General features: G+C 46.0%; 1 protein-coding gene across 1 annotated transcript in view; it reads left to right on the top strand.

Moving 5' to 3' along the window:
* Positions 1–2,555: 2,555 nt before the first annotated feature.
* LOC142576750 (putative ATP-dependent DNA helicase HFM1) overlaps positions 2,556–24,900 on the top strand; it is a 295,132-nt gene continuing 272,787 nt past the window's right edge. Inside the window, exon 1 of the mRNA XM_075687030.1 lies at positions 2,556–2,628. The gene's annotated coding sequence lies outside the window, so the exon portion shown is untranslated. The remainder of the gene's footprint in view (positions 2,629–24,900) is intronic.

Genomic DNA, 24,900 nt, shown 5'->3' with positions numbered 1-24,900 from the left:
AGCAGCAGCACGCGGCGGCGGGCTTTCGCGACGGACGGTCGCGCGGGGCACGCGTGAAAACGACGCGCGCGTCCCACCGTCCGCGCGTCAATCGCGCCTAAAATCGCGCCATGCGGTTCCGCCTTCACGTTTCTCGCTCGCGGAAATGCCAGTTCATATGCAGCAAAGCGCCAGCCGTACGGGTGTCGAAATCGCACCCCTGCGCAGAACATACTTTCTTTGGAGGCAGACGAAAGTTTTGGGTAGGGTGTTGGTCCCACCGTCGGATGCCAAGCCCGTCGGCCAGCGCAGCCGCACGAAAACATCTAAAGTAAACAATTATTTGGCAGTCACTAGTGTTAACTGAACAGCTTAAGGAGCGATTAAACTAACCGCACCATCAAATTCAGGCAAACGTCGACAAGCAAAGAGCACAACTTTGAACTTTACAACTCAACAGCACAACAGGTGAACTTTACGAGTGCGCCTTTCTGCGCACTTCGGGAGCTACATGGCATTGCAAGTGATAGCGGCGTCAATACGTCTTATAGTTGGCGCTAAAAAAAGGAATTTATTGATAGTGATAAAGTAAAGTAGAGTTGACTTTTCTTTCTTCACCACTCGTACATAAAGTTGATTAGGAATTTTATTTTCGTTGAATGAATCAAACTGTGTCGTTTATATAAAAAAAAGGCTTTGTTTTAACTTCCCACGTTTCTTCCCTCCTCACGTATATTCGCGCTTCAATCGCTGCTCCCATAACCACCCTTGCTGATATCGGTGACGATTTGTTGAGAACCGCTTTTCGCCCGAAGCTTCGCGACCTATTTGGATCGATCTTTCATGGTAGGCGTATGTGGCAGCTTCGCTACCGTGCGTACCTTGGACATGCGTGAGCGCAAATTGTGAGTTTATATTACTAAAGTCGAAAAAAAGGATAGCCGTAAGTGCGTCGTCACGGCGTCCCTGCCATGCATGCCTGTGATCGAACCCGCAACCTCGAGCTCCGCAGCACCAAGCCACGAAATTTCCAACTTCCTAAATAGCCTAGCTTAAGTTAATGTAGATACACATAGAGCAGCCCAAGTACGAAATTTTACGTTTGAAGTACGAGTAGATGCGTCATGAAAAACTCTCAAAAAAAGGACATTATTGATGGTGAAATCGGAAAAAGAAAAAAAAAAACGCGCCCATTACTGCTCACCAGAAGTGATGCATGACCGAGAACACGTGATTAGTCAGCATGGCCTCTGACATTCGGCGCGCCGAAAAATCTCGGAGGAGACGTGCTGAAGCTTGCGTCACATACGCTAACCGCCACATGCCCGCGGTGTCTGCTTAGGGGCTGTTTAAAGGCTGGCAATACAACGCAATCGCCAGCTTTGCGGTTAGCCAATAAAATTCTCATCGTGACTAATTTAGCCAATGTGAAGTTTCGCTACATTTGGCCTTGAAGCGAGTATTTAAAAAATTGAAAGGGACCTCTTGTTGGAGAAGGTCATTAGTTTGCATTTATCAGCCAAATATAGCATTTGCTAGCGCGACCACCATTTACGTGATAGAGGTCCTATTTAAGCGCAAGCCAATCTGCCGTTGGACGAATTTTGTGATCGAATACTCGATCGCCAGCGGAGAGCCGAACGTTCGTCGAATGTTAGCATTACTGTAGGTTATACCCTGGTGCTACGCAAAATTTGTTAGGATTAACAGAAGCCGATTAGAAGGAAGAAAGAGGTGACGATTAATCTTTTTCAAAAAAAGAAAACTAACGAATTTTTCGAAATTTCGACGAAAGCTAAGAATTTTCAAATAACTTTATGTGATTTATCTGCACCGTGGGCTACGGATTAATTTTGACAATTCGGATATTCTTAAAGTTTACCCAAAGCACGGTACACGAGCCCTGCTGCACTTGGCTTTTGCCACACATCACTTACGTGCCCTTATGTCCTCGCTATGACGTAGAGGTCTCCTAAGCCTTTGGAAAGCATTGCAGATAACGGTCATATAACGCTTTCGAGCCGTTGCTGAAAGCATACTTTGCAGTGACCACAGTTAACTGACGCTTCTGAGAAACTTTGCCCACACATCACCCGTGAGATGCATTCCCTCTAAACGTCAGCAAGCGAAATTCCTACGTGGTTCGTAAAATGTACTTGTAAATCTCCGCAACGTCGGTGTTAGTAATTTCCAGTTGGGGCTTTGTTTCGTACATCACTCATAATGCGCTTCCCATTTAAACGAAATAGAAGCAACCAGCCCTGTTTAGTCAGCCGAGAAGACCGGGAAAATGAACTGCGTATGCGCCTCGTATAAGGCGTTAAAATAGAAATAGTATTCAGTGACTACGTAGAAAGCGCGTGATTAAGCTAGAGGTACTTGCGATACGCGTCTCCTTTGATGATGCATTCTCAGTATGAAGCTACTGTCACCGTTCGAGGCCGCGGGGAAGCTCTGTGCGTTTCACGTGACGCATCTTAAGCAGGCAGAGAACGTCCACATCTTCACGTAGCCGCCTCGCCTTGCAGTTCTGCTCCACTCGCAAGGGGGCGGTGCAGGCGGCCACCGTGCTGGCCTCTGCCCTGGGCCCGGTTCGCAGGAGTTCCGCGGAGGAGGAGCTGCTCGCCATCAGGGACGCCAAACTGCGCGGTGAGAGGATGTGTGCGCTATGGAGAAGAAGCAGGCGGCCATTGTTTCTGCCTAGGCGCCAAACAGTCCTCCCTCAAATCAGGCATGCGCAAATAGACGAGGTAGACAGCAACGCTAATCATTCTGACATGTCCTCAGCGGACAGTGCAATTGACGAACACCTAACGCAGTTATCCGAGTTCTTGAGTATATATGGTGTGCTTGGGATAACTGATGGAACGGGTGCAACGTAATGACAAGAAAAGGCGGATGCGCAGGCATGCTAGTTAGGCCACGTATGAAGTGGAAAAGGGTAAAAGAGACGCCTAGGGAGCATTCATGGAACAGCGGCACACGGGAAGGCAAACCGCCGTGGCTTGGGGTAGCTTGCCTATGGAGGCAGTGGTAAATACAAAGAAATGACCGATTGCATTACAAGCGATGTTAATGAGTTCAAGGAATTGGTTCAGGCCGTTTTAGTAGGAGATATGAATGAGTACATAGAGTATTTATACGGATATACTGATTACAATGGTTCTCTAAGGCTGGATCTGTGCGATGAACAGAACCATTTAGCATAATTAGGAGGAAGAAGAACTGTCACGAACAGGTAACGCGACGATTCGGAAATAGGCAGTCATGTCTCGATTGCGCCTTCGTCTCAGAAAGTGTCTGCGAACGACTAGACCAAATGTTGACAAATGACCATGGAAAAGATAGCCTGGGTAGCGATCACAAATATCTAACGTTAATAAGATCTTGAAGAGGGCTAGTTGGTTCATACTTGTAACTGAGGTTAAACAGTGCGAAAAAGACGAGGGCACAAGGAAACAAATACCACAGACAAGCGCTGGCTGCCAACTGGAAGATTATTTGAAATTCACCGGACATTTATATCTTTTTCAGCATAGGCATGCGGACACCACTCGCAAAAACACCTGCAAATCAGCAACATTATAATCTTTCTTCCAAAAATGTTATTTCTTTTCCCGACAACGCACGAGAGGGAGTGCTTACACATTTACCTCCTTCCTTTCTAATGTGAAAAGCCTCTACTATTTCCCTTTCCCTCTTACCTTTTCCTTTCCCTATGAATTTTGTCTTTTCAAATATGGGGGTGCAGTGAAACTTCTGTGTCCGGCTAAATGACTCCCATAGCCATTCCTTAGGTTACTGCTGTGCTGACGAGCTCTTTTCTTGAAGCACTGTCCCGTTTTACCTATATAGTATTTCCCACAGCTGAGGGGTATCTGACAGATAACGTTGCGCCTCCACTCAGTGACACGAGTTTTATGATTTGTGGGGCACAGGTGCCTTTCGCGCTTGTTCATGCGATTATATATCGAGGACAGCTTACACGGGGCACTGATAACCAAATTAATATTATGGCTATTGGAGGCTTTCTTTAGATTGTGTGACAACTTGTGTAAGTATGGCACCACGTGCGCTTGTCTTTTGTCTTTCTTTTCTTTCAGGGAAGTTTCTCAACTTCTTTTCTCTTTCAGCACAATGGCTTCGCATACTGAAGTGATCATAGAACTGGGAAAGCCTGCGTTCTGTAATCGCGCTATCTGATTTTAAGAACTTTGATCGCACTCATGCTCACATTAGAAAGGAAGGAGATAAATGTGTAAGCACTCCCTCGCTTGCGTTGTCGGGAAAAGAAACAACATTTTTGGAAGAAAGATTATAATGTTGCTGATTTGCAGATGTTTTTGCGACTGCTGTACGCATGCCTATGCTGAAAAAGGTATAAATGTCCGGTGAATTTCAAATAAACTTGCAGTTGGCAGTCAGCGCTTGTCTCTGGTATTTGTTTCCTTGTATCCTCGTCTTTTTTCGCGCTGTTTAACCTCAGATCTAACCGTAAGATCTGCAAAAGAAGCTCACGCGAAACCTGAACCAATAGCATCAGAATTTCTAAAAACGAATGAAAAGCAAATAACAGAGATCTAAAAAACACAGAGAAGAAACTGGAGGTGTTTCCTACAACAGCCTGGGAATATACGGAATTGGTAGACTTTATGCAGAAGGAGGTAACAGATACAAGTGAAAAAAATTGTTGAAAAAAAAGGACTATTGGATTGGAAAGAGGAAACCACGTAAGTGGCGGGACAAGGAAAAGAGCAAGCTACAGAAGGGCGTAAGCACGCGTCTAGGGAGCCGAAATGTCGGGATTACACGAGGTGCCCCACAGATGAGACAAATACCGAGAAAAGGGTGGCGAGTGAGCAAGAGAAAATTAAATGCGCAAGTGAACGCTCGGTGTATAACATTCGCAAAAGAGGCAGAAGGGCACCGAAAATATTCTGCAACCACGTAAGAGCACTCGGAGCTGCAAGTTCGCAAACAGCTGTAAGGGATATCATATTGACCAACTAGGCCAACACCAACTAGGCCAACTAGGCTAACACCAACTAGGCCAATCAGGCCAACTAGGCCAAAGTGAAGTTCTTCTGAAGCTGTAAAGGTAACATCTTCGAATGACACGATGCGCTGCGGCACCTGAGACGTCATTATGGAAAACTCCGGCACGGAAGAAAGCGTAGCTCAGACTCGGACAGATCCAGCAACAACAGAGAAGCCCGCGAAATCAGAATTTGGCATATAAAACTTTACTGGAAAAAGGACTGAAGAAAATGTTAATAACACGGCCGTAGGATTCGATGAAATTTCAGTAGAGTAAATTAAATACATGGGTCCAAAGAGCAAGGCACTACAGGCTAGTGCCGTAGAGAAGGTTATTAGAAGGAAGGAAATTCCGGTTGGATGGTGCGAAAGCAATAAGACGAAGCTCATCTGCAAAGGGAAATGTGATAAGGTTAGGACGAGCTCGTGCGAAACAGTTACATTAACGTCGGCGATATATCGAGAGGCAATGCAAGCCATAACATTAGAACTGTCCAAGTGGACGGAGATGTACTGAGGGAACTACAAAATGGGTTCAGACCAGGCAGACGCTTAGAGTATAATATGCTTGCACTGACTCAGTACATAAGGATTTCAATAGCTCAGAATAGACCTTTATCGATAGCATTTCTAGCTATCAGGGGGGCCTACGGCAACGTAGATAGGGAATCGTTATGGGATACTCTTAAGCACGAAGGCTCAGATGACGATTTTGTAGAGCTGCTGAAGTAGATATATAGAGACTACCGAGCACCAATTGTATCATCATCATCATCATCATCACCATCATCATCACCATCATCATCACCATCAGCCTAGTTACGCCCACTGCAGGGCAAAGGCCTGTCCCATACTTCTCCAACTACCCCGATCATGTACTAATTGTGGCCATGTTGTCCCTGCAAACGTCTTAATGTCATCCGCCCACCTAACTTTCTGCCGCCCCCTGCTACGCTTCCCTTCCCTTGGAATCCAGTCCGTAACCCTTAATGACCATCGGTTATCTTCCCTCCGCATTACATGTCCGGCCCATGCCCATTTCTTTTTCTTGATTTCAACTAAGATGTCTTTACCCGCGTTTGTTGCCTCACCCAATCTGCTCTTTTCTTATCCCTTAACGTTACACCCATCATTCTTCTTTCCATAGCTCGTTGCGTCGTCCTCAATTTCAGCAGAACCCTTTTCGTAAGCCTCCAGGTTTCTGGCCCATATGTGAGTACTGGTAACAAACAGCTGTTATACACTTTTCTTTTGAGGGATAATGGCAACCTGCCGTTCATGATTTGAGAATGCCTGCCAAGCGCACCCCAGCCCATTCTTATTCTTCTGGTTATTTCAGTCTCATGATCCGGATCCGTGGTCACTACCTGCCCTAAATAGATGTATTCCCTTACCACTTCCAGTGCCTCGCTACCTATCGTAAACTGCTGTTCTCTTCCGAGACTGTTAAACATTACTTTAGTTTTCTGCAGATTAATTTTCAGACCCACCTTTCTGCTTTGCCTCTCCAGGTCAGTGAGCATGCATTGCAATTGGTCCCCTGAGTTACTAAGCAAGGCAATATCATCAGCGAATCGCAAGTTGCTAAGGTATTCTCCATCAGCTTTTATCCCCATTTTTTCCCACTCCAGGTCTCTGAACACCTCCTGTAGACATGCTGTGAATAGCGTTGGAGAGATCGTATCTCCCTGTCTGACACCTTTCTTTATTAGGATTTTGTTGCTTTCTTTGTGGAGGACTACGGTGGCTGTGGAGCCGCTATAGATATCTTCCAGTATTTTCACATATGGCTCATCTACACCCTGATTCCGTAATGCCTCCATGACTGCTGAGGTTTCGACTGAATCAAACGCTTTCTCGTAATCAATGAAAGCTATATATAAGGGTTGGTTATATTCTGCACATTTCTCTATCACTTGATTGATAGTGTGAATATGGTCTATTGTTGAGTAGCCTTTACGGAATCCTGCCTGGTCCTTTGGTTGACAGAAGTCTAAGGTGTTCCTGATTCTATTTGCCATTACCTTGTTAGCGTTCTTCCAAGATTCCGGTACGCTCGAGGTTATGAGGCATTGCGTATACAGGGTGGCCAGTTTCTCTAGAACAATCTGACCACCATCCTTCAACAAATCTGCTGTTACCTGATCCTCCCCAGCTGCGTTCCCCCTTTGCATAGCTCCTAAGGCTTTCTTTACTTCTTCTGGCGTTACCTGTGGGATTTCGAATTCCTCTAGGCTATTCTCTCTTCCACTATCGTCGTGGGTGCCACTGGTACTGTATAAATCTCTATAGAACTCCTCAGCCACTTAAACTATCTCATCCATATTACTAACGATATTGCCGGCTTTGTCTCTTAATTCACACATCTGATTCTTGCCTATTCCTAGTTTCTTCACTGTTTTTAGGCTTCCCCCGTTCCTGAGAGCCTGTTCAATTCTATCCATATTATAGTTCCTGATGTCCGCTGTCTTACGCTTGTTGATTAACTTAGAAAGTTCTGCCAGTTCTATTCTAGCTGTAGGGTTAGAGGCTTTCATACATTGGCGTTTCTTGTTCAGATCTTTCGTCTCCTGCAATAGCTTACTGGTTTCCTGTCTAACGGCGTTACCACCGACTTCTATTGCGCACTCATTAATGATGCCCATGAGATTGTCGTTCATTGCTTCAACACTAAGGTCCTCTTCCTGAGTTAAAGCCGAATACCTGTTCTGTAGCTTGTCCCGGAATTCCTCTAGTTTCCCTCTTACCGTTAACTCATTGATTGGCTTCTTGTGTACCAGTTTCTTCCGCTCCCTCCTCAAGTCTAGGCTAATTCGAGTTCTTACCATCCTATGGTAACTACAGCGTACCTTGCCGAGCACGTCTACATCTTGTATGATGCCAGGGTTCGCGTAGAGTATGAAGTCGATTTCATTTCTAGTTTCACCATTCGGGCTCCTCCACGTCCACTTTCGGCTAACCCGCTTGCGGAAAAAGGTATTCATTATCCGCATATTATTCTGTTTTGCAAACTCTACTAATAACTCTCCTCTGCTATTCCTAGAGCCTATGCCATATTCCCCCACTGACTTGTCTCCAGCCCTACCCTGGCATTGAAGTCGCCCATCAGTATAGTGTATTTTGTTTTAACTTTACCCATCGCCGATTCCACGTCTTCATAAAAGCTTTCGACTTCCTGGTCATCATGACTGCATGTGGGGGCATAGACTTGTACCACCTTCAATTTGTACCTCTTATTAAGTTTCACAACAAGACCTGCCACCCTCTCGTTAATGCTATAGAATTCCTGTATGTTGCGAGCTATTTCTTTATTAATCAGGAATCCGTCTCCTAGTTCTCGTTTCTCCGCTAAGCCCCGGTAGCACAGTACGTGCCCGCTTTTTAGCACTGTATATGCTTCTTTTGTCCTCCTAACCTCACTGAGCCCTATTATATCCCATTTACTACCCTCTAATTCCTCCAATAACACTGCTAGACTCGCCTCACTAGATAACGTTCTAACGTTAAACGTTGCCAGGTTCAGATTCCAATGGCGGCCTGTCTGGAGCCAGGTATTCTCAGCACCCTCTGCTGCGTCACAGATCTGACCGCTGCCGTGGTCATATAGGAGGTTGTGGCCAAGTGCTGCACCAGGGTGGCCAATCCTGCTCTGGTGAGAGAGTGCGTTACCGGTTCTGTTCACCGGGATCAGGCCGCACTCCAGGCCTGTTTGTGCAATTTTCTCAACACACGGTTTTTTTTTGTATTTTGCAATGGAGAATTGCGCGGCACCGGGATTTTAACCACGGTCCTCTTGCACGGGAGCCGGATACTCTACCGTCCCCGCAGGAGTTAAATTAAAAAATTAAATTCTGGGGTTTTACGTGACAAAACCACTTTCTGATTATGAGGCACGCCGTAGTGGAGGACTCCGGAAATTTCGACCACCTGGGGTTCTTTAACTTGCACCTAATTCTAAGTACACGGGTGTTTTCGCATTTCGCCCCCATCGAAATGCAGCCGCCGTGGCCGGGATCCGATCCCGCGACCTCGTGCTCAGCAGACTAACACCATAGCCACTGAGCAACCACGGCGGGTCCCGCAGGAGTTGTACGCCTCATTTAACCTACAGTGGTGCCCTATTTGATCAGTCAAGGTGGACCATTCTGAGCTCGGTTATACCGCACGGATGGCACTCGGCTAGAGAACCAGGTATTTATGACCTGCACATGTGTGGCCATACATAATTGAGGATATATATAATTTTTTTAGGAGGGTTCCCGTACAGCGATAAAATAAAGGAAAAGACATTAAAAGGAAAGAAAAAAAGAAAGAAAAAAAGGGGGAGGGGGAAAGGAACATAACAGGTCATTTGAACTCGTGACCCTTGGATGTTGGCCGGAAAGATAGCTCAGTCGGTTGGTTCGTCAGGCCCCAGGTTACTTTCAAGCGCCATAGCTCCTGCTCCGAGCCTCATACTTACGTGGAAAGGGACTGATGTTGTCCGCGATAGTCGATTGGTTGGAAGTGGTTGGAAGGCATACTTTCTTGGAAAAATGGCCGCCCGAGGAGAAGAGCGAACTCGAGCGGCATTAGAGACTAGGAAAACTGCCTTAAAATATTTAGACTTGAGGGAAAGCTTCGTTAACAAACGATAGCACGGCAATCAGCACTCGAATCTAATTATAAGCCTAATAATAATTGTAAATTCATCTCATCTATGGGATCTAATGCGCGCGTTGTTGCTTTGTCTCTGCGTGTAGTAGTTAACAGAGCCAGTTTAAGGGCGGAGAAGAAGGAAGGAAAGAAAAGCAAAATTGCAGCGCCGTGGTTTTAAAACGCACCCGTGGTAGAGAAACGGAAGGCGATATAAGCGTGCTTGGCCATGATACGCACACGACAAACTGCCTTGAAATATTTAGACTTGAGGGAAAGCTTCGTTAACAAACGATAGCACAGCAATCAGCACTCAAATATAATTATAACCGTAATAATAATTGTAAATATTCTTCTCATCTATGGGATTTACTGCGCGCGCTGTTGCTTTGTCTCTGCGTGTAGTAGTTAAGAGAGGCAGTTTAAAGGCGGAGAAGAAGGAAGGAAAGGAAAGTATCTGAAGCAAAATTGCAGCGCCGTGGTTTTAAAGCGCAACCGTGGTAGAGAAACGGAAGGCGATATAAGCGTGCTTGGCCATGATGCGCACACGACAAACTGCCTTAAAATACTTAGACTTGAGGGAAAGCTTCGTTAACAGACGATAGCACAGCAATCAGCACTCAAATATAATTATAACCGTAATAATAATTGTAAATATTCTTCTCATCTATGGGATTTACTGCGCGCGCTGTTGCTTTGTCTCTGCGTGTAGTAGTTAAGAGAGGCAGTTTAAAGGCGGAGAAGAAGGAAGGAAAGGAAAGTATCTGAAGCAAAATTGCAGCGCCGTGGTTTTAAAGCGCAACCGTGGTAGAGAAACGGAAGGCGATATAAGCGTGCGTGGCCATGATACGCACACGACAAACTGCCTTAAAATATTTAGACTTGAGGGAAAGCTTCGTTAAGAAACTATAACACGGTAATCAGCACTCGAATACGACGAGAGAAATTATTTATGGGAAGGCCCAAAATCTAATGAAGGGGTGGAAGTTCACCAATGAATGAAGCAAGCATATCCTCTAACCCCATTGTTGTTCACGCTTTGTTCTAAGGGCATAAAACGACGGGTGCAAAGCAGTAAATCAGGGTTTGATTTATCATATACGCGGAATGAACAACTGGTGCAGCAGAAGGTCCCTGGACTGGTATATGCGGATAACATAGTACTACTAGTGGACAAGTGATGCACGGTATTTACGGGCACTAGCCAATATGTGTGGTAATGGAACGGCAAATATAGGCCTTAAATTTAGCACAGAGAAATCGGGAATTGTTATCTTTATTGAAGAAACGAGTAGCTACGTGGTGCTGATACAGCAAGTCATACCCATAGTCCAGCGATGTAGATACCTCGGCGTATACTTAACGAAGGAAAGACTTATCGAGCGCCCATAAAGATAATCTGAAAATATAGGGGAAGCGGAATGGAGCAATAACGGAACATAGAGCACTTTAGGGTCACAATAAGTATGAGGTGGTACCTGGAATCTGGAAAGGAGCAGTGGTGCGAGCACTAACATTTGAAGATGCCATTCTGTGCTGAAAATGAGATTTGTTGTCGGCGTTTGAAGTTACCCGAAGATCGGTGGGCCGGCTGGCTTCGGGAGCTCACGATAAAAGCACCAACGAGGCAGTGTAGGGTGGCATGGCTCGTTTGAAGTCATAGAACCGCTGGGGGAATTTTTTTTTATTCTTATTTTTGAAGAAAGACCCAGGAACATGGATCAACATAAATGGGCGGCTAAAGTGCACAAGTCTCTGTGCATGAAAAACGCGGACACAGAACAAAGGAAGAAGTCATTAAAGTTGGCAACCAAGTGCAGGGTAATTAAGAGTGCAAATTAACATCCAGTAGTCATCAAGAAGAAAGTGAGATAAACAGAGACAGTGAATTGGACGCAAAGAATGGATAGAAAAGAAATACATGGAGATTCACAAAATGAGAAGAAACGAGAAGGGAAATTTGTGCAATAACACCGTGGAATGTGCCGTTCTATTTGAGGTGCGAGCTGGTTGCCTAAATACAAGAACACACCGCAGTTAGATGAGGCATGCGGATGCTGCAGCGAAAATGCGGAGACCACCGAGCACATCCTAATGGCATGCGAAGGGGTTCACCCAGCGAGGCCTTACAGATGTGCTTGGATTTAAAGTGGGCGAAAGCATCAACCAGTCAGCAGTCGAGATAAGGAAGTATTGGTGAAAAAAAAAAGAAGGCAGGAAGAGATTGATACGCCCAGATGCGTTACAGGGGTACGCAGCGGTAAAAATTAGATACACAAGTTTTGAGGAAGATAAGAAAGGTTAAATGTACTTATGCTAGAATGAAAAGCGTGAGTAGCACACCCAAGTGACTCAGGCAGGCTCGGTGACCCCTTTGTCGCCGCCCCATCTCAAAGGGGGTGTCAACAAGTCATCATCGTCGTCAGCGTGGCCATACAAGAATTACAGTAAACAACAGGGATACAGAAGAATTAAGTGACTTTGAAAGCAAGTGCACTTATTTGTACAGTGCACACCAAAGAAAACTTGACAGTAAAGCACAAAAAAGTCTAACAGACACACATGACATTGACGATTGAATTATATCGACGGACGTTGCATTTGTCAACCAAAATATGCCGGAATTTTAGGTGGTAACGAAGCGACTAGATCACACGTATCGTTCAGCGCGACGAAGCGGCCGGAGTCAAAGCTTCCCCCCCCCCCCCCCCCCCCGCGCAGCGCTGGTCCAGCGTTCGGCCGTGGGCTGGCACCACGCGGGCCTCGAGGCCTCCGACCGGGCGGCGCTCGAGTCGCTGTTCCGCGCCGGCGCCCTGCGCGCGCTGGTGAGCACGAGCACGCTGGCCGCGGGGGTCAACCTGCCCGCGCGGCTGGTCGTGGTGCGCGGCACCACCACGCACGGGGGCCAGCCGTACCCGGACCTGGTGCTCGAGCAGATGGTCGGCAGGGCCGGCCGGCCGCAGGTGCGTGTCGGGCGAGGGGCTGCAAGATCGCTCCAACCACGGGTAGGCACACTGGGTGTCCAAGAGCGATGCCTCTGGGTAGCCCAGAAGCAGCTGAGAAGCCTTTTCGTAAAGTAACTTCTCAAGTATACCGAATTAATTTTCGGCAAGAATACCTACACGCCAGTTTTTCCACGCATGACCTCCGCGTGCATCGTCACGGAAAACGCATGCTGCACGAGCGCGAGAAGTGCAGGCACGCAGGCAAATTCATGACAAGGCAAATGCGGTCTTCATTGCAAAGGCATTGTTTTACGTTTTCCCAAATACTAAAAAATTACCAAGAGAACGACACACAAATAGCACCGCGCACTAAACATGCTAAGCAATGGTATGCATTCAGGCGTTCGGTAATATTACTTGCAGTTCGCGATAATTTCGCTTAACACCACACAACACACTAAAAGAAAAACTACAAAAAAATATGCAAGACAAAGTATAGCACAATAGGTGGCGGTTGGTACAAAATAGAGTACGCTATATAGACGTAAAAAAGTGTACTGTGATTGAGCATCACGAGCTTTTTGCCAAGTGGAACTGCTGGGTCCGTGCAAAATGTCAGAGCTGAAACGGGACAAAAATTCCAGGCCCGGCTTAAAATCCTTGCAGCAGCCTCCGTTCCTGGCCAGGCCAAACATCACGTGGAAGAGCGCTACCAATGTCTCGTTCGACATTCTGCCTCGAAGTTCTGTTTTAATGCGCGAGACCTGGCTGAACACTCGTTCGACGGCGGCATTTGATACGGATAGCAAACACGGGAGGAGGGTTTGGAGTTGTGTAGGGAACGGATGGCTGTGGTGGCTGTGGGGCAGTGGAAGACGATATTTATTTATCTATTTATTTATTTATGTATTTATTTATTTCAGATTCAGATACTTCAATTATTTCAATTTGTTTCTTCAAGAAAGGAACAGAAGCTAAAGGTATGGCAATACCTGACAGAGGCCTCTGTACCGGTTACACATAAACATAATACATACATAGCAAAAAAAGTTCGCAGCATGTGTCAATTTTCATTTTTACAGCAACAACAAAAATATTTTATGTTCACAATTCCCTCTTGAAAATATGTACGCTTCCTAACAATATAACTACGAGAGCTTCGTATGCACAGTGTTATAATCAACTTAGCAATATGTGTTGCAGACAATATAAACAAAAATACCTAATATACAAGGAAATTTTTTGTTTAATTGGATAAAGTAACAGTGGATGCATTGATTATTATTACTTTCTTTAGCTGTTTCTTAAAGACGTTTCGACTAACTTCCAAGTCCAGATCTCTTTCCAGTGTATTAAGAAGCGATGTTATTTGATATATCATGGATTGTTTTCCATAGTAAGTCCGTGTTATTGGGATGCGTCGCTGTTGTTCTCTAAAGTAGTAAGATGATTTGTCAATGTCGCTATTTATGTATAATTTTTCATGATGCACAAATTGTAGTACAATATTTGGTCAGCTCTTAACATATCATGTTTAAAAAATAAAGGTGGTGTTCTGAGGTCCCGTGGGTTCCTTTTATAACGTCCGTAGCAGCGTGGTACTCGTTTTTGTAATACCAGTAATTTATCGTAGTTACCACGTGTTGTCGTTGCCCATACTAAATTTCCATAACATAGTTTGGAGTAAAACAGTGCGTAATACATAGATTTCATTAGCCACCAAGGAACGAAAGCGGCCGCTTTGTAAAAACACCCCACACACTTCACAAGCTCTACTGCTAGACTATTGATATGAACATTCCAGGATAGGTGTTCTTCAAATATTATACCAAGACATTTTTGTGTTTGGACTCTTATTAATAGACTCCGTCAAATGTAATTTTCCACTCTTTGTTTATAATTGTATGAACTGCATGAAATATGATGTATGTCGTCTTTTTTTGTATTTAATTACATTCGATTGACCCTCAGCCAGCATGAAAGAACTGACAGATAATGGTTTACATTTGTTTCGAGTGTTTGTAGCTCTTTAGATGCGAATACACAATAATGCGATTTCACAATAATGCAGGCCCTCGTCGGGTCCATGCAGGAGTGGTTAACCCCCCCCCCCCCCAACGTGGAATACAGTACAAAATAAAAGAGAAAAAAGTGAAACTACTGTATCCAATACAAAAAGCTTAGCACGCACAAAAATGAACATACTCAATGAATACATACACTCTGCTTAAATGAGCGATTCGTGAAGCAGGAAAAAACAACGTTTACCATAAGCATGCATCGACGAGAGGCTGCATATGAAATACAGGTAACTGCAGTTACTCATCATCATTCAAATTCCAGATTCTCAATGCTGTCGATAAATGCGTTGGCAGATGGGCAGTTTACGGCTCTAGAGGGCAGCATGTTCCAATGGGAAATTGCGTGCGGAAATAAAGAGTACTTGTGAGTGTTATTATGGCTGGGATGGTGCCGTATCGATTTATTATGATTCGTTCGGACAGAAAGTCTGAATGGCGGTTGAATGTATGTTGCTTGTGGTGTTCGATAGGAGCCGTGATAAAGCAAGTATAGACATTTTAATCTAGAAATCATTCTACGTCGAGCCAGTGGTTGAACGTTACACTTGATGCGCAGGTTCGTAATGCTCGTTTGACGGGAATATTGTGAATAATAAATCTCAATGCTAAGTTCTGTATGCGTTCTAGTTTGTCGGCTAAATACTTCTGGTGCGGGGCCCAAATAATGTCAGAATACTCTAAAGCGGGTCTAATGAGGGTTCTGTATGCATTTAATTTAACACTAGGAGGTGCGTTTCTAAGTTTTCTTCTCAAGAAATTATTAGTTTTCCTAGCGCCTTGTCATATATGTTATATATAGGAGCTTCCCAATTTAATCTCGTTGTAAGAGTGACTCCGAGATATGTGACCTCATCGAATTTTCGTAGTGGTATATTGTTTATTGTGTATGTAAACTGAAGCGCATTTTTCTTGTGTGTGAAAGAGATACTGGTAGTTTTTGTCGCATTCAGTTTCATCCCCCATTTCTTGGCCCAATTTTGTATTGCAGCTAACGAATCGTTTACCTGATCCTCTGTGGTATTCACTGCTGTGTACACTACGCCATCATCGGCGTATAGGCGCATTTGAACAGGCGGCTGAACGCATGAACGAATATCATTCATGTAGATCAGAAATAGGAGGGGCGCAAGAACCTAGCGTTGTGGTACACCAGAAAAAACGTTGATGTAATCAGACATAATATCATTCATAGCTACGTATTGCATTCGGTTTTCGAGCTAGTTCTCGATCCATGATACTGTTTTCTCGTATATACCAATGGCGATTAGTTTAGCAATAAAATCTAGATGAGGAATAAAATCAAAGGCCTTTGAAAAATCTCAGAAAATGACATCTATTTGGCTTCTGTTATTTATTGCGGTAGCTATATTATGGGTTATCTCAGCTAAATGAGTAATAGTACTTAGACCTGAACGGAATCCATGTTGCCGGCTGTATAGTAGGCTATTATTTTCTAAGTGCAATATTATGACCTTATAAATAATATGTTCGAGCAATTTACTGGATGCACAATATAATGAAACAGGTCTATAGTTACTACGTACGTCGAGTTTAGAGCCAGATTTGTGCACAGGTATTACTTAGGCCATTCGCCAGTCGTCAGGTATCACTGAAGTTTACAAAGATCGCCTGCAAATTACGTATGAGTATTTTGACGTCCAAACTGCATGTTCTTGCAAAAATGCGTTTGATGTAAGACCAGGGCCACAGGGTTTCTTTACATCCAGTTTTTGCAAGAGTTGAAAAATTCCTTCTTGGTCGATATCTACTTCAGGCATTGGATTGTCGAACTGATACCGTGGAGAGGGGCCGTTAAAGGTAGTCCTGTTAAATAAAGATTGAAAAAATTCATTAAATTTGCTTGCTATGACGTCAGGCTGAACAACAGTCTCGTTTGAGGCAGTAATCTGCGATACGGTGTGCCGCTCCCTCGATAGGTTGGGCCGGAATTTTTGGGGTTTATTCGTCATGTAAGAAGGCAGAGTAACAGCGAAAATACGTACCTTGGCCGTTTGGATCTTATTTTGTAGCAAACGTACGAGATCTTAAAGGTCACGTGTGGTTTTCTTCCTGCGCTTCCTTTTAATTTTTCATTTTCAATGTATTACTTCGCGCGATACCCAAGGATGTTCTCTGTTCACTCCTTCCTTTCTGGAGGGAATATAGTTTTCTTCGCAAAAATGTACAATATTCCTACAACGTAACCATAATTCATTTACGTCATGAAGTAATGAAAACTGCAGAAAGCAGGCGTTCAAGTATTCTGAGATAGCATTGTCGTCCGCTCTTGAGTAATCCCTGATAACAGCAATCGGTGGCCTAACGCGTACACGGTTTTCTAAAATGGGGCAGGAGAATACAATCATTTTATGGTCCGAAATGCCATTTTCAACGTTTAATATGTTATTTTGAAATAGGCTGCTTACGAACATCGGATCAGAACACGACGGGCCAGCTATTCTAGTCGGTTCGGAAACTAGCTGGTCTAGAGAGAAAGTAAATGACATAAACAATAGTGATTCAGCACATTTCGCGCCAGAGCTGTTGTGCGAAAGATTAGTCCGATTGATTCCTGGTAAATTGAAATCACCTGTGATGATTATATTGACACGTGAGTTAGTGTGCGGTGCAATGTAATCGTACATAACGTCTAGATATTCAAGGGGCGCATTCGGAGGACGTTATACACCACCCAGAAATATGCTTTTTCCATTAAATATACGTTTACACCATACGCTTTCATGGTCAGGTATGCTGTTTAAAACTGCGAATTTTATGTTAGATTTAATGGCAACAGCTACGCCTCCCCTCTCCCCCCCTCCCCCCATGATTCTCTGTCTTTCCGTATGAGCCGATAAGAAGGTGGAAACACTTCCTACCTCCGGCAGACAGCCTGAGGTAGCAGCAGATAGGCCTGATGCAGCGCATGCTCAGACCCTGCGTTGACGAATCCGGTCCTCGACCAGCACGATCTGTGCGATCAGAAAAAATTTGATCAGCATCCGTACTCGTTCGGTGCTTCCAAGTCCATATTGTTGCAGGAAGAAAGCAGGCCTATGAGTGTAAAATAACGTATATTTACAACTGCCGTATATGGCGTTCAGGCAACTGCCAGACTTGGTCTTCGTCTAGTCCAATTCAACTTCTTCGTTTCCTTCTCCGTAACATCACCCTCCCGGTGGAGTAGCTCCTTCCCGGTGCAAGTTATAGAGCCTCACTTAATGGGGGGACATAGGGCTTAAGCCTGGCGACCTGAACAACATCGCTGGTGACGTTGCGATGCACTGAAGGCTGACCGACTGGGGCGATCTCGTATGTCACGTCGGACAGTTGGCGTAAGATATGGTACGGACCAGAATACCGGGAAAGTAGTTTTTCCGACAAGCCGACGCGACGTGAAGGCGTCCAGAGAAGGACAAGGGAACCAGGTGAAAAATGGGAGTCTCGGTGCCGAAGGTCATAGCGTCGCTTTTGAGAAGCTTGCTAGACTGTGAGGCAACCCGCCGTGGTTGCTCAGTGGCTATGGTGTTGGACTGTTGAGCACGAGGTCGCGGGATCGAATCCCGGCCACGGCGGCCGCATTTCGATGGGGGCGAAATGGGAAACACCCGTGTGCTTAGATTTAGGTGCACGTTAAAGAACCCCAGGTGGTCAAAATTTCCGGAGTCCTCCACTACGGCGTGCCTCATAATCAGAAAGTGGTTTTGGCACGTAAAACCCCAAATATTATTATTATTATTATTAGACTGTGAGGCGATGACGGGCGACATCTCGGGCCTGGGCGGCTAAGTCAATAGTATCGCGAGCGTAACCAGTGCTGGGTGGTTGTACTGCGGAAGGTAGCAACGTGTCAATGGGCAAGGTGGAGTCGCGGCCATACAAAAGGTAATATGGTGAAAATCCGGCATTGTCGTGACGGGACGAGTTGTATGCGAAAGTGATGTGCGGTAAAGCGACGACCCAGTCACGGTGATCGTCGAAAACGTACATGGCCAGCATTTCAGTCAGCGTGCGGTTGAGTCGCTCGGTGAGGCCGTTCGTTTGAGGGTGGTACGCGGTAGCAATCTGGTGTTCTGTTGCGCAGGAGCGGAGCAGGTCATCGACGACCTTCGATAAAAAGTAGCGCGATCCGCCAGCAACTGGCGAGGGGCGCCGTGGTGCAGGATGACGTCGTATAGTAAGAAGTCGGCGACATCTGTAGCGCAGCTGGTTGGTAGCGCTCGTGCGATGGCATATCTCGTGGCATAATCGGTTGCTACAGCAATCCATTTGTTGCCTTTGATAGAAATTGGAAAGGTGCCAAGGAGGTCTAGGTCCACATGAAAGAAAGGCTCTGTGGGGATATCAATTGGTTGAAGCAGACCAGCAGGAGGCGTAGCAGGCGTCTTCCGGCGCTGACACAGGTCGCATGAAGCGACATAACGGCGCACAGAGCGATAAATGCCGGGCCAGAAGAAGCGGCGCCGCAGGCGGTCGTATGTACGAGTGATGCCCAGATGTCCATCAGTAGGAGCGTCGTGAAGTTGCTGGAGCACGGATAGGCGAAGGTGCTTGGGAACGACTAGGAGGAGCTCCGGGCCGTCAGGACGAACGATACGACGGTATAAAGTTCCATCGCGCAAGGTGAACATACGGAGGGACGGGTCATTGGGCGAGGAGCTTAGGCGTTCCATAAGTGTTCGAATAACAGGATCTTTGCGCTGCTCGTCGCCAATATGGAGGAAGCCGGAGATGGATAGAACACTGACGTCCGAGTCTGCATTGGTATCGTCCGGTTGATCCACGAGATTGCGGGACAGGCAGTCAGCGTCTTTATGCAGGCGCCCTGACTAATACACAATAGAGCAAGCCACAAATAGAGCAATAGCCAGCAATAGAGCAATAGACACAAAGTCAAGCAATTGATTAAAAAGAGACATCGCCTCCTGAATGCTTATAGAAAGCAGCGTAACCCTTCTGTATTTGTATTGCTAAAAACCCTTGGAAAAGATATAAAAGTAAAAAAACAAGGTTGCTAAGGAAGAATACTTTTTAGCATTGGGCCCAAAGTTACAAAATAACCCGAAAGAAATGTGGAAGTGTTTAAAAACGATTAGCAAATAATCAGTTGGCATCCCGAACTTAAAAAACGGTAGTGTACTTCTTACTAATGATGTCGATAAAGCTTCTTGCTTCAATCTTTATTTCCAATCATCGTTCACAACTCCCTGCCAGAATGAATTACCGCCTATTCCCGACAATGTGTTTGAACCTATGCCGGAACTGGTCGTGACACATGGTGGTATACTTAAGTTACTTGGCAATATAAATGTCTCTTCTGCAAGTGGTCCTGATGGTATACCTTCTTATGTGTTAAAGACTTGTTCTGAGACAATCGCCCACTATCTGGTTATTATTTTTGAGAAATCGTTAAGTACTTCTTGTTTACCTAAGGAGTGGAAAGTTGCAAACGTGGTACCAATCCATAAAAGTGGCCCAAAAAATATTGTCTCCAACTACAGGCCAATTTCTCTAACTAGTGTGTGTAGTAAAACACTGGAGCACATCGTATACAGTTCCCTAATAAAACATCTAGAAAACAATAATTTTTTTAGCAAATATCAGCACGGTTTTAGGTCTGGTCGTTCTTGTTCGACCCAGCTCCTAGAATTCAGCCACGATCTTTTTCATTCATTCGATCTCGGTATACAGACTGACTGTATATTTCTAGATTTTAAAAAGGCATTTGATTCTGTTCCCCATGTTTTACTGTTGTATAAGCTATCATCCCTCGGTATCTCTCCTTCATTGCTTGATTGGATGAAATGTTGTCTACAAGAACGCATGCAACGTGTTGTAGTTAATGGCTCACAATCTGATTATGTTGATGTTACATCGGGAGTTCCCCAGGGATCTGTTTTAGGGCCATTGTTGTTTTTGGCCTACATCAATGACATTGCTCAGGTTGTGTCATACAAAGTGCGTCTGTATGCGGATGATTGTGTGATTTATCACTGCATTAGGTCTGCCACTGACCACGAGTGTTTGCAACGCGATTTGGACTGTATAACACGCTGGTGTGTTAGGTGGCAAATGTCTTTAAACCCCTGTAAGTGTCAGTACGTGTCCTTTACACGTAAACAAAATCCACATCTATTTCATTATACAGTAGACAATGTCCAGCTATTGCGAGTAACTCAGTATAAGTATCTTGGCGTTTATTTCTCATCGAATTTAACTTCGACTAAGCACGCTGAATATGTTACAGCGAAAGCATGTAAAATGCTAAATTTTGTTAAACGCAACTTCCGGCTAGCTCCTCCCAAAATTAAAGAACTACTTTATTTTTCGAACGTAAGACCCATATTAGAGTATGCCTGTATGGCCTGGGACCCGCAAACCAAAACTCTGTCTAATATGCTCGAGCATGTACAAAACCGCGCAGCCCGTTTTGTCTGCAATAACTATGACTTTACTTCTAGTATTACAGCACTTAAGGATAGCTTGGGCTGGGAATTATCAAGCACACGCAGAAAAAACATGAGGTTGGAAATGCATCTTAAAATTTATTTCGGCCTGGTTAAAATAGATAGAGAAACTTACCTTTTACCTCCTCATTTCTTATCTCACAGAAGTGACCACTATTTAAAAATAAGAGAACTCATTTGTAGAACAAACGTCTTCAAGCATTCATTTTTTCCACACACAATATCACAGTGGAATCAGCTACCGCAGGAAATTTCTGATTGTCACACTGAAGCATCGTTCAGAGCATTTCTGCTGAGCATTTAGTGGCGTGAATTTTTATATTGTTGTGTTATTTTTTGGTTGACCAGTTCTGTATTTTGTCTAGCTTATGTACACTGTACATTCCCCCCTGCAATAATGCCTTCGGGCGCTGCAGGTACTTGAAATAAATAAATAAATAAATAGAAAATGTATGTTCCTGTAGACGCAATGCCCAACGTGCAAGTCGTCCAGTTGGGTCCTTGAAAGAGGAGAGCCAGCAGAGGGCATGATGATCGGTTACGACGCAGAAGCCCCGACCGAAAAGCTACGGCCGGAATTTCGCGACCGCCCATACGAGCGCGAGACATTCTCTCGCAGTAATGGAGTAATTTCGCTCGGCCGCGGAAAGAAGGCGGCTAGCGTAAGCGATGACACGGTCTTGGCCCTGCTGACGCTGAGCGAGGACAGTGCCAATGCCATGACCACTCGCGTCAGTTCGTACTTCAGTGGGCGCACAAGGGTCGAAGTGTAACAGAATTGGGGAAGTTGTAAGCCGCTCAATCAGGGTAGAGAAGGCTTTCTCCTGCAGTGGTCCCGAAGAGAAAGAGACGTCTTTCTTAAGAAGGTCAGTGAGAGGGTGAGCGATGTCGGCAAAAATTTTCACTAATCGCCGGAAGTAAGAGCATATGCCCAGAAAACTACGGACATCGTTTGTTGAACAGGGTACAGGAAAATTTCGCATGGCGTGAACTTTCTGTGGATCAGATTGGATTCCGGCGGCGTTTACGAGATGGCCGAGCATGTTAATTTCACGGCGACCGAAATGGCACTTGGAGGAGTTTATCTGAAGGCCAGCCCTGCGAAACACGGAGAGTATGGCTGTGAGGCGCCGCAGGTGGCTCTCAAAGTTCGGCGAAAACACAATCACATCGTCGAGGTAACAGAGGCATGTAGACCACTTCAAGCCGCGCAAGAGAGAGTCCATCATGCGCACGAATGTAGCTGGCGCATTGCATAATCCAAACGGCATGACTTTAAATTGGTACAGACCGTCCGGTGTGACGAAGGCGGTTTTCTCGCGGTCCATCTCATCGACACTATCTGCCAATAGCCGGAGCGGAGGTCAATTGATGAAAAGTATTGGGATCCGTGAAGGCAGTCAATAGCATCATCAATGCGCGGCAGGGGATAGACAGCCTTCTTTGTTATCCTGTTGAGGTGACGGTAGTCAACGCAGAAGCGCCACGAGTTGTCTTTTTTCTTTACTAAGACAACCGGTGATGCCCACGGGCTACTGGAAGGTTCAATGATGTCCTTGTCCGTCATCCTGTCTACTTCTTTCTGTATGATGGCCCTTTCTGTTGCGGAGACACGATATGGGCCGCCTATGAATGGGGCTGGCGTCACCGGTGTTGATGCGATGCGTGACAACAGATGTCTGGCCAAGTGGACGGTTGTCCAAATCAAAGATGTCCCGAAAAGATGACAGGAGGTGACGAAGAGTTGTTGTTTGCTCGGAAGGAAGGTCAGGGGCGATCATCATAGAAACATCGTCCGCAGGCGTCGAGTACGGAGGAGTGGGTGACAAAGGTGCGTTGGTACTGACGAAGGATTCATAGGTCAAAGAAGAAATCTCAAACTCTTCCAACGGACTGATATGCGCTATGGCGATACCGTGTGGCAGCACATGCGACGAAAATCCAAAATTGAGGATGGGCACGCGAGTGCAGTTTTCGCGGATCCTGATTAAGGTGCTCGGTAGGGCAATATTGCGCGAGAAAACCACGTCGGTAAGCGGCGACACGACGTACTCGCCATCAGGTACGGGAGGACAGGGCGTCAGGAGGACATTTGTAGCCGCCTGTGGAGTCAGCCTTGCAAACTCAGCAGAACATAAGCGGTGTGAAGCGCAAGTTGTTGCGTCGGTAGGAAGCGGCAGATCCAACTGTACAACACCTGCGGAGCAGTCAATTTGGGCAGAGTGTTTGGAAAGGAAGTCGAGGCCGAGAATTAGGTCGTGTGGACAGTGTTCAAGGACGATAAATAGAACAACGGTGTAATGGCCCCCAATGGTCACACGTGCTGTGCACATTCCAAGGACCGGTGGCGTTCTCCCATCGGCGACTCCCACAGTGCGCGGTGCGGCGGGCGTCAGAACCTTTTTGAGCCTTCGGCGGAGAGCAGCGCTCATAACTGAAAGCTGCGCTCCTGTGTCAACGAGAGATCTAACAGGAACGCCATCAACTTCAATGTCCAGTAGGTCTCCACATGTAGGCAGGGTCAACAGAGGATTTGCGGGCCGGGTCGGAGTTGCAGCTTCACCTCCGGGAGCTGCACCGCCCGGTTTCCCGAAGCGAAGCGACCGGTTGCAGAAGGGGACGAAGAGCGGTGGACGAGGGGCGAACGGGACCCACGACCTTGCGGGGACGGGGAGCGGCTGGATCTTGGTGGAGCACTGTCGGCGTTGTTTTTCCTAGTCGGCGTATAGGGCGAGAAAGTACGATTGTCTGGTACTTGGCGGTAGTGACTCGGAGACGATCACCGACGAGGCGACGACCAATGGTTGCGGCAATGACGGGCGATGTGTCCAATACCGGAACAATTAAAACAGATAGGTTTATCATCCGCTGTGCGCCAGTCAGCTGGGTTGCAACGAGGAGGCGGAAAGCTTTGCGTCTGGGAGCGAGTGGCCGGAGAAATCTGGTAGGTGTTTGTATGGCGGACCGAGCAGAGAGATGGAATGCCCAAACTTGCTATTTCCTCCCGAACGACCGCTTGTATAAGGGAGATAGCGGGCACGTTTTCCCGACAGTCAGAACGAACTGGAGCGGGAGCCATGGCCTCAAGCTCACGGCGAACGATGCTTGTGATTTCTTCCGGTCCTGTGGGCTGAACGAAGCGCGGCGGGTCTTCGCAAGAACATGTCGCGGTGGTATTGGGCAGCCGGTCGAAAGTTTGAGCGACGCGGCGGTACTTCGCTTGTTCGAAGCGCCGGCACTCCTTTATAATTGCATTCACAGTGGCACAATCCTTGCACATCAGGAGATTGAAGGCATCGTCTGCAATACCTTTCAATATGTGACCAATCTTGTCTGCCTCGGTCATGTTGTTATCAGCCTTGGGACAGAGGGCCAGCACATCTTGTATGTAGACGACATATGATTCTGTAGACGTTTGAGCGCGACACGCACGTTCTTTTTTTTGCCGCCAACTGACGACCGACAGGTCTGCCCAACAGGCCTCACATTTTTTCTTTGCAGACATCCCAGCTCGTTAGGTCAGCTTCGTGTGTGTGTCGTACCATTGCCTCGCAGTCCTCTTAGGTAAAATATCACGTTTGCTAGCATCATTGTTGGATCCCACCTGTTGTTGTCGCACACTCGTTCGTACATCGTAAGCCAGTCCTCGACGTCGGCGTTGTCTGTGCCACAAAATGTCCCTGGGTCCCGCGCATGAGTGAGGACGACCGTTGGCACGGGCTGCTGAGGCGTTGTCGCTTGCGTCGGTTGACTCGC

Source organism: Dermacentor variabilis, chromosome 3, assembly GCF_050947875.1.
Source record: "Dermacentor variabilis isolate Ectoservices chromosome 3, ASM5094787v1, whole genome shotgun sequence".
Lineage (NCBI taxonomy): Eukaryota > Metazoa > Arthropoda > Arachnida > Ixodida > Ixodidae > Dermacentor > Dermacentor variabilis.
The sequence above is the reverse complement of the archived record's forward strand: the minus strand, read 5'-3'. Positions and strand labels throughout refer to the sequence as shown.